Here is a 10290-nt window from a genome sequence, read left to right on the forward strand (position 1 = left end):
AAAGGCTGCTTTAGTTTCCTTCCACTTCTTTTATTTTTCTGCGTGTTTGAATGTTTCCAAGAAGATTTAGGTTAGTTTAGTTTGTTTTGGCTTTTGGGATTTTTTTTTTGGCTTTTTTTTTTTGTTTGTTTGTTTGTTTTTAAACACTTGGGTAAAGAAATTATGAGCTGTGAAAAGAAAGACCCTGAAAAAAGGCAAATGTATCAGCAGCAGAAGATCCTTTGGCTCTCCCTGCTGTGGAGTTTTCAGCCCCTCACGGACACATCTGCCTTTGAGAGAGCTGACAAGAAGTAAAGAATAACATGACTTAACCTGAACACCACACGTGGGCTTGCCTGTTCCTGCAATTACACACTCAGGAAATTAATTTTGATAACTGCTCCTGAATACCTTCCTGTGCAAACAAAACCTGGCTGAATTTCTTTCCTCTTCTATCACTGGGGAATCCCAGAGGGGATACTGAGAGGCCCTGAAAGTGTTATGAAACTACCATGAGACAGGATCGTTCACACAAGGAAGAGCTGGATCCTTGCCCATCCCAGCCAGGAACACCAAAACTGCTCTGTCTGGATGTGCTTTGGCTCACAGGGGTGTAGTGACAGCTTCTCCCACTCTGCCTCAGTCAAGTGGTCTGGATTGTGAAGGGAGGTGGAAATTGTACGTGTGTGACTTGCCACAGAAATCCTACATTTCAAAACTGCTTAGACTACTCAGCATGGATTTTGTATCAGTGGTCTATACACACTTCTCAATATGAGGATTTTTTTGTATCAGTTACCTAAATATTTAATATGACATGTGTAGCTGCTGTCTGATTTCAAGTCAGACCTGCCTGAGAATTAAATCACAACAAGAGGTAATTGCTTTGAAAAATCAAGCCTGATCCTACTTTTCACAATCAGCATCACAAATTGGAGCCATCCAATACTTTTCACCAAACAGCTCAAATTTCACAAGACTAGCTCTCACTCCAGACAAGAACCCCAAGCTCATTTGAGTATTACAGAAGAAATCACAGATTTATTTTTCTTTTGTTTCCTGATGCATATATGAAGTTTTAGAATTCAACCACTAACCCATGCTAAGGGTTTCAGATGTTTCTGGCTGTGGCCCACCTTAGGCTTGCCTGACAGCAGTGGAACGGGGCAGAGAGGTGATGGTTCCCTTCCCTTCAGGACAGGGAGCCACTCAACTCCCAGCTGCAGGCAAGCTGCTCCTGTTGTAGCACAGACTGCCCAGATCACCCACCCCTGCTTAGTCTGGGAGGAAGGGAAATACATTCAGTGTGGGACATGAAACCTTGGTAGAGAGCACAGTGAGGTGGCAAATGAAAACTGTCCCTCAGCTGCTCGTGTGAGTGCTCAGAAGCCTGAACTTGTTCCCTGGCTGCACACAGGGGGGTCTTCCCTTTGCTACCCTGGGCCAGATGCTCTTGCCTTGGGAAAAGCAGTAGGGAACACTCTGCTGAGCACTCCTGGGCCAAAGTCATCCTTTGATTCATCCCATTTGACTTATAAAAGATCCATCTAAATGATGCAGCTCCCTTGAATGCTGTGACAGTCCAGATAAGGACAACCACAGGAAAAATGCCCAAATATTTTAGCTCCTGTTTTTTGGGTTTTTTTAATGAATCCAGTATGAAAAAGAACAAAGGAAAAGATTGCTCATTTTCTGTAAAACTATTAATTCTCTCTCTCCTGAAGAGACTTAGTTCATCCAGTTGACTCCCCTTCATCCCAACCTCATATCCTATGACTGAAAAGCAGAGAGAAAAATTGTACCTCTGTTTTGCATACACAACTCCAGCCATGAATGAACCTGTTTTCCCACTTTCTGTGGTTTCTCTCTTTTTCTGCCTAGTATCAGTCCTAGCAAAGTGACACATGGGAAAGCAAACCAGAACTTCACAACTGCTCTCCCTAGTAAAGTATTTAAAGTTTAAGGTTCCCACCTATTATGATGAGAGGAAGGCATTTGTACAGTGAAAGTGGAAAGAGGAAAGGAAGCCCTTCCTTCCTTTTCTGTTTGCAGGTTTTTAATGATCAATACTAGAGAGAAGTATAAAATAATGGCTTGGTAGAGACTGTCCTCATTCCTGCCAGATCTTTTCTCTGTAAAAGAGCTAAGAGGATGATCTCTAAAGTCTTCTGTGTGACTAGTGTGCCAAACTCACCTTTCCAGGATTCCTCTACTGAAACAATTGTGAGTTTAAACCATACTTGCATTTCTTGCATTTTTTAACCTATATTTCATAGTAGTGATGACAGACAGAATGACAGACACAAAATACAAACTCACCATAAGATGCAACACCACACAAAGGACAATCAGGAGGAGCCCAGGAGGAAGGCAGCTTTTGTATTCCCACACTTTTTGGCTTCTCTTACCAGCCTCCGTGCAAGACAGGGCAGGAATAAATCATTATCAGTGACAGCAGTGCTGGTACATTGCAGCTTCCTGTCCAGAAGCAGCTGATTGCATCAAACAACTCATCCTGGCTAATCAAGGCAGAAGTCAGAGGGGGAATTCCTGTGCTTACCACGTCTGTGGGCAGAGTTGTTGAGGTTCAGGAGGTCTCCAAAAACATCCCCCTCCAGCTGAGAGGTCTCAGCACACTTCCCCAGCCACAAGCTGCATCATGGCCAAGAGAAGAAAGATGTTAAACTTCTGTCCTGGGTTATTCTAAGCCTCTCCTGGTGACAACCCAGGGCTTTTTTAAGCACCTCCACCTGTGGTGAGAAGAAAGAGGAGATGTGCTGGCTTCACATCTCTCACTGTGTGCTTAGTGAACAATGGCACTTTCTGCAGCTGTGTCTAGATGGAAGAATGGAATCATGGAATTGTTTAGGTTGGAAAAGGCCTCTAAGATCATTGAGTCCAAACATTAACTCAGCATTGCCAAGGCCCCCAATAAGCAAGGTCCCTAAGCACCACATCTACACATTTTTTTTAAATCTTCCAGGGTTAATAATTTCAACACTTCCATGGGGAGTCTGTTCCAATACTTGACCACTCTTTCAGTGAAGAAGTTTTTCCAATATCAAATCTAAACATGCCCTGGTGCAACTTGACACCATTCCCTCTTGTCAATTTTTACCTGGGAGAAGAGATGGATGCCCACCTGTACACAACCTCCTTTCAGGTATTGTATTGTCAGTAGGGACCACAAGGGCAGACAGACTGCTGAAAGCAAACCTGAGCTGTAAGCTCTCAGAGACAGACCTTGTTTGCCTTATGACCTGCCCTGAACTTGATCTGGCCACATCTCTGCAAGATGATGGTGCTGGGTCAGCAGTGATCACTCCAGAAGTCAGCATTGAGCCAGTTTACTTTTCCAGCTCAAAAACAGGTCACATTCCCATGGCATTTGCATTAACCCCAAAGCACTGAACAAGGGAATTACTTTCATAAAAGTCTCTCCTCACAAGAAGGAGGCTCAGATGTTACCCCATTTTACAGATGAAACAAACAGAAAGACCACAGTTTGCTGTAAAATCAAGCACACATTCCCTTTTCTACATCATGAGACACCTGAGAAAGGTTTACAACATCATCTGAGCCCCACTAAGACAGCTGGAAGATCCCAGAGCCCACACTGTTGAGTTTGCTGGCCCCCAGACCTTCTTGAGGAGCTACTCACGGTCTCTTCACATGGAGCAAACTGCACTGTATGCCCTGTGCTGCATTTTGTAGAGGGTGGATGTTGGACAATGCCTGCACCCTGTAAACCACATGGCCCAGCTCACACACAGCCACCAGTCACTTACTGGGACCCATCATCCGCACACCACAGGCCACAGCTCCTGCCATCCCCTGCCAAGGGCAGTTGGATGTCATTTTGTGTGGCAATAGAAAGATGAGCTTCATGCTCAGGTGTCACATCATACATCACATTAGCTCCTCCAGCAGCTGGGAAGGGACAGTCAAGATTCATTAATGCTGGTTTAACATTAATTATGTTTGTAGAACAGTGCTGCAAAGGAGCCTTTTGACTCCTAAGCATGTCCTTCCTCAGCTACATCATTTTCCCCTTCCTTTGCCTTCCAGAACCGCACACTTCTTTCCATTAAGAGAAAATGACAGAGCATTATGGTCTGTCAGGACAGAAAAAAAGCAGTCCAAGGTCATTGTGTTGCTCACTTTGACTTTTTTTCCCCATTTCTTCGAGTGTATAGCATATTCAATCACTGCCCTATGGAAACTAACCTGAATTCCTCTCTGAAAGCAATTGCAGAGGTGGCTGCCAGGAACAGCTCTTGTTGCAGAGTCTTTCCTTAACACAATGCTTTGAAGTTTTTGTACCTCAAACAGAGGAAGTCAGCTACTATAGCCACTCTATAAACCATACAGGCTTTCACAACTGGAAAAGTGTGTTTTCCACAGAGATCTGGCCACATTCTCTCATTTACCTTTGATCTTCTAATGCAACTGGAAAGTTACTCCTCAGGAGAAAAGGAGGACTATATACAGGCAGGAGGAGAGCTGGGGGAAGTTGTAGCTGGGCAGACGAAGGATGACTCAAGGCTCAGGTCATTGGCAGGGACTCAATTGCACGAACCAGAAAGCAGAGACTGAAATCATGGATGTTGGAGGCACTGTGAAATTATTTGGTGATATGTTTAAGCCAAGTGCTAGTAAGAAACACAGGCAAAATGTCAACAATCACACATAGCAACATCTACTTTTGTCAGCCTAAGTAATTCACTTTGTCTCATAGAATCATGTCAAATATATGAAATAAACATGACAATGGCAGGTTTTAGTGTTGGTGGCAGCAATGCGGAAATACCATCCCACCACATCCCTGGGGTGGCCTGAATTCAGACAACCTTTTGTGACAATCACATTATAAATTCTTCCTTCTTGCAACTTAATTTTTTCCATTTCCTGTAACTCCATGAGTTTCACTCTCCCCTCTGAAATGTCTTGTACTGAAACTCACCACTTAGCTGTTTTTTTCTTCCCACCAAACAGTCTCTCACTTTAATTCAACATATATTTTTCAAACTAGAATTTTTTATTTTTTTCCAGCAGCATTCAAGGCAATAGGCAGCGCATACAATTCATTATTGTTCTGACATGGCAACAAACAAAAAATTTGCCTGTATTGAAACAATGGCCTGAGATTCACCCAAGGTTTTAATTTACTGTAATGCTATAATGACACCAAGGAAAAAATTAACCTCAATAATGTGTACCAGCAGCATTGGACACACACAGCATAGGGCAAGTGCAAGCACCCACCACCACCCAGCAAGGAAATACAATTTTGCTACACAGAATGGCATTGACCCTCTCCTCCTTCCCGGCTTCTGGTGTGCTCTCTCTCCAGGCAAAAGTTACAAATCTTCCGATTGTAATTTGATTTCTTTTGGCTCACAGAAAATCCCTCTGCTTGGGCTCCCGGCAGCAGGGAGAGCAGGCAGGGCAGCGGGGCTTGGCTGCCACCTCCTGGTCTCTGCCCCGGCCACACACCAAACCCCGCCGAAAACATCCCAAAAATGCAAATAATTACCGGCACTGTCCTGCGGCTCCACGGGGAGAGCCCCTTCTAACTCTGCAGGAATAAAACATACTTAGCATGGAGAAGGGAAATGAGATAGGTTGCTGAGCTTCAGGGTGTTGAGCTTCACAAATTAATATCGGTTTTATGTATATGAATATTCATAGTTTTTAAAAATATGAAAGCTTGTGACACACTACAGGAGCAGTTAGCATCTTGCACACAGGAGCTACAAGGCTTCCATGAATGTTTCTCCTTCAGCTTTAGAAAAAACTTATACATATTTGTTCTAGAGAAAAAGCAATGAAGAAATAAATCTTACTAATTCTTTCTCCATTTTTTGTCCTCTTCTCTGCTTATGAAGAAAATAGGAATTTTTCCCATTTTATCCTCCAAACACTAAGTATATCCACTAAACACAATATTTCAGTGTTCTTGGAACACTGCTTTATTCTTGATAAATACTTTGAGAGTTTTGAAAGCATCATATGAAATCTCCAACTTGCATCTTTCAAAATATTATGGGAAAACTAAGATAAAAGGTTGCCATGTGAAAAAAATACAAAACCCTCGTAACACTACCTTCTGTAATCCTGGAAATTTCAAAACTAGAAAACAGTAGTGTCAAAGTATTCTTGATTCATGGCCACAAAGCAAGCCCAGGAGAAATAATTCAAAAGAAATGAAGACATTTGTTTTGTATGCAGCAGGTGACTCTGAGGCTTGGGACTGCATGGACATGTGCATGAGGAAAGATAATGAGAAAAATCCATCAAATTAGTTTTCTCACATCAGTATTCATGAAAGACAGCGCTTCATAAAACCTTCACATCAACAAGTCACCATGACTCCTCAAGGACATTAAAAGAACAATGAACTTCCCAAAACAACAGGACAAAGGAAATATTTTTTTGTTCAAAACAGCAGCTCTGGGCCTTGATGTTCCATCATTCAGCTGAGACAATGAAACAATTAGGGGAGGACCTATCACATCTTGAATCCACACTGACAAGTTGAAATCTTCTGCCCATCACAGATGAAGGTCAGAAAGGCTAAGCCAAGAATTGTAAACTGACAATTTTCAGCAAGGAATCCACAGCGAAGCCAGCTAAAGCCTGGCCAGTGTTTGTCTCTAATTCAAAATAAATCCTACTGGGGAAAAACCCCCAACCTCAGCCTCCATATGTGGATGTGAGAGTACAGCAGAGATTAGCTGTTACTAATTTTAAGACTGACGTGTGCTGTGACGACAACCGGATCACAGGCACCAACAATTGTAGCCCCCCTGAGCACTGGCTGCAGTCAGAAAAATGGGTTTTCTATGGATGACCCTGGGCTGATCCCAGGCACCTTCTGCATAGAGATCCCTGAGCCCAGCACATGTGAGTCAATCTGGCCTTTGGCATTAGAGATAAAGCTACAAATACAACATTGTTAAGAGGCTTTCCCTGTAGTTAAAATCTGCTTCTGTGAGGTGCTGTTCCCAGTGTGAGCAGTAACTGTCTGTGCCTTTAAAGTCCCTTTCATCTTCAGTCTGGCATATTGCCACGTTTGGGGGACTTTCTAAACACCTTATGCAATTTTGGCAGCAAATCCAAATGCAAATACCAGCAATCTAGACACACCTATTATTTTCTTCAGCTGGTTTGAAAAGTCATAGAAAGCAACACAGCAAATGAAAAGTGCTGAGTAAAGGGGTATTCAAGGAAACCCACTGACTATCCAGACCATTCCAGCTCCAGAAGAATATACACCCAAAATTTTCGTCAGGGATTGTTAAAATGAAGCCTCTCACCACTGGTACAGCTGTGAACTGTTTGGTTGATTGCTGCTCCAATAGCACCCCCATGAGCTGGGCTCCACTGTGCAAGTGCTACACCCGGATCTGGAAATGTGCTGGAGAATCTCTCACAGATAGATTCTGGCCTTGTTATCACTTCACATTTCCATTGCTGCAAGTTATGGGGACTGTTGTCTTGTGGGCTTTCTCATCTGGACCACCACCAAATTCCCGCTCTTCCCTCTCCTCCAGCTGCAGTAACTGGAGGATAATTTCCCCAACTACAGAGGACAGAAAAAAATCCATCTTTGCACAAGCTTCTGCCCCTTACCTTATAGTGGCTGTGCTGTGCTCCAGGCTGCTCTGACAAATGCACTACATTGCTACAGACAGCAGAAAAAAATGTTGTCAGCCAAATAGAAAGGTGATCTCTTTTTAGTTATCATTTTCTAGAAAGTTCTGGCGTCCATTTCTTTTAAACACGAAACAAAGGAAGAATCAGAAGTTAAAATATGCCAGTTCATAGAAGCTCTTTTGCTGTTGCTCATTGAATCCTAAAGCTATGCTCTTTTATCTAGTGCTATCAAAACCTGTAAGCTATGAATATTATGTAAGTTATAGATGATGTTACACACTAGTCAAGTTTTACACTAGGTCAGCTTCAACAGCCCTGTACAGATCATGCAGTCATGCACAGAGATGGACCTTGCCCCTCTCTGTACCAGGAAAACTTGCTTTGAAGAGGGCTCTTTAGCCCATATAGACCATCAAACCATGCCCTAAAACCTCTCTGTTTCTGCTGTGAAGAGGCAGAGAGAGGTTTATAATGCCCACAAAGTAGCCTTTGCAGACACAGAATTCAGCTTTTTAGATTAGGTGAATAAACAATTACACATAAAAATAACTGTTTTAATACTCATGTTCCTCATCATGTCATCCTCATTCTTCTTTGCTTTAAATCATATTGATAAAAAAAGAAAAAGAAAAAAAAGAGACATAGACCCCAATAGGCATAAACACTATGGGCCTCCTATACAGCTTCCTCTCACCCACAGCCCCGTGCTGTCCTGCCCCATGCTCACCAGCTAAGAAATGTTTTTGACATATGGTGTAAAAATAACTCCACTGATGGCAAGGAATACCTTTTTCAACAGATGCCTGTGCAAGGAATATCCCAGTTTGAAAGCTCATCTGTTTTTTCCTCTGAATGGATGGTGTTTACCTGTCTTAGCTACAAAAGTCCAGCAAGGAGCAGGGTCAGCACAGCCCCTTTTTCCTTCCTCAGCAGGTGAGCAGTAAGACATGTAAAGAAGGATTAATCTGGACAAGAAGCTTTGCAGTGCAGCGAGCTCTATTCCTTTTGTTTAGACTGGAGGTAAATCCTGTTTTTCCTCCCCCAAAGGGTATGCACCAGCTTTCAGGTTTTAATAACTTTCTTCAGTGCAGCCAGAAAATCATTTGATGGAGAGACTCTTCCAGCAAAGTACAGCCAGCTTTGGCAGCAGACACTCAGCAATTCAACATTACGTAAGACAAAAAGAACACGTTATACCCTATCAGTTGTCATCCTCATGAGTCTTAATGAATAGCATTTCTATTATATGATACATTGAGAGATATATATACACAGAAAAGATATATATATATATATACACACACAAATAACATTAGTGAATAAGCCAAAATGTGTTAAATACTGCCCTACCATACAGGCAACTTGTAATTGCAAGAAACATGCTTTGGAATACAAATTGGAGCAAAATTCCTGAAGCCACTTGCTTTGCAATCTCTAAGATGCCACAGGGGCTTCCTACCTTCATTCAAAGTGTGGGGTGGGAAAGAGAAAGAAGAGCACAGGATTAAATTTAAATCTCCTAAACTGAGCCAAGGATAGAATTACCCATGACAGAACTCAGCTAAGACAGACGATCCTCTCTGCTGCTCTCCTTTGTAATCATCATTCCTTTCTCTCGTCTCTGAAAAATAGGATTTAAAATATAGGGAGAAGATCTGTTTTTCATCTGAAGATGAAAATATTTTCTGTTAAATTCTCTAGAAATGAATTGACACAATTTTTGGATGGAATACAGTTACTACTGCTGCACAGCAGAAGTGCAGAGCACTGGCAGCCAAGGCTGTCACTGCAGGTGCCTAGAGTGCCAAACCACCTCATACTCTCCCTCCATGTTCCATCTCCAGCTTCCACTGCCACAGCCATGTCCATTGGGAGCCACCTGTGTCTAAAGGAACACTTGTAGGTTTTGTGCTGTTTGATGGCAACTATGTCAATAGTTTGCCAACTATTTTTCTCTAGCAAAATGACAAATCCACAGAGCCAGATTAGCTGGATTGTGTCTTTACACCACCCCTAAATAAACTGTTATTTGCTTGTGAGAGAGACAGCAGGACATGGCAATTTATGTAAATGTATTTTAAAATAGAATAGAATTATTTTATTTAGTTTTCATTTCTGGACAGTATTTATCCACCAAGGATGAATTACAACTCCAGTACCAAGATTAAAAATAGTCTCTCATAGTTTGCTTTGATAAATTATGGATTTTTTTAATGTCAAAAATACCAATGCTGAAATAGTTTTAGGCAGTCTAACAGAAATGTCATCATCTGTTCAAACTACATCTGAGAAAACTTAGGTAGAGGTACCAGCTGCAACATGAACATTTGCCTGCCAATTGAATAAATGACTTAACAATTCCTCAACCATCTGCATTTTGGCTCAGTCACGCAAGGGTTTGGTGTTTTTCAGTTATTTCAGTTTAATATCTGAATCAACACCGGATAATGCAGAAGCAAAAAAGTTTTAAATACCACAGGTCAATATTAAAAGACCTGAGATGCTCCCAGCTTCAGTAACTTTTGCTTTCATTCCTTTATGAAACTGTTTCACTATAATTGGTCAGCAGAGCCAAGTAGAGAGATTAGGGCAGAATGTCTGTTCCAGGCTTAATGGTCTGTCCAGGTAACACAGACACAGCCAAGACCAGCA

Source organism: Molothrus aeneus, chromosome 5, assembly GCF_037042795.1.
Source record: "Molothrus aeneus isolate 106 chromosome 5, BPBGC_Maene_1.0, whole genome shotgun sequence".
In the NCBI taxonomy this organism is placed as follows: Eukaryota; Metazoa; Chordata; class Aves; order Passeriformes; family Icteridae; genus Molothrus; species Molothrus aeneus.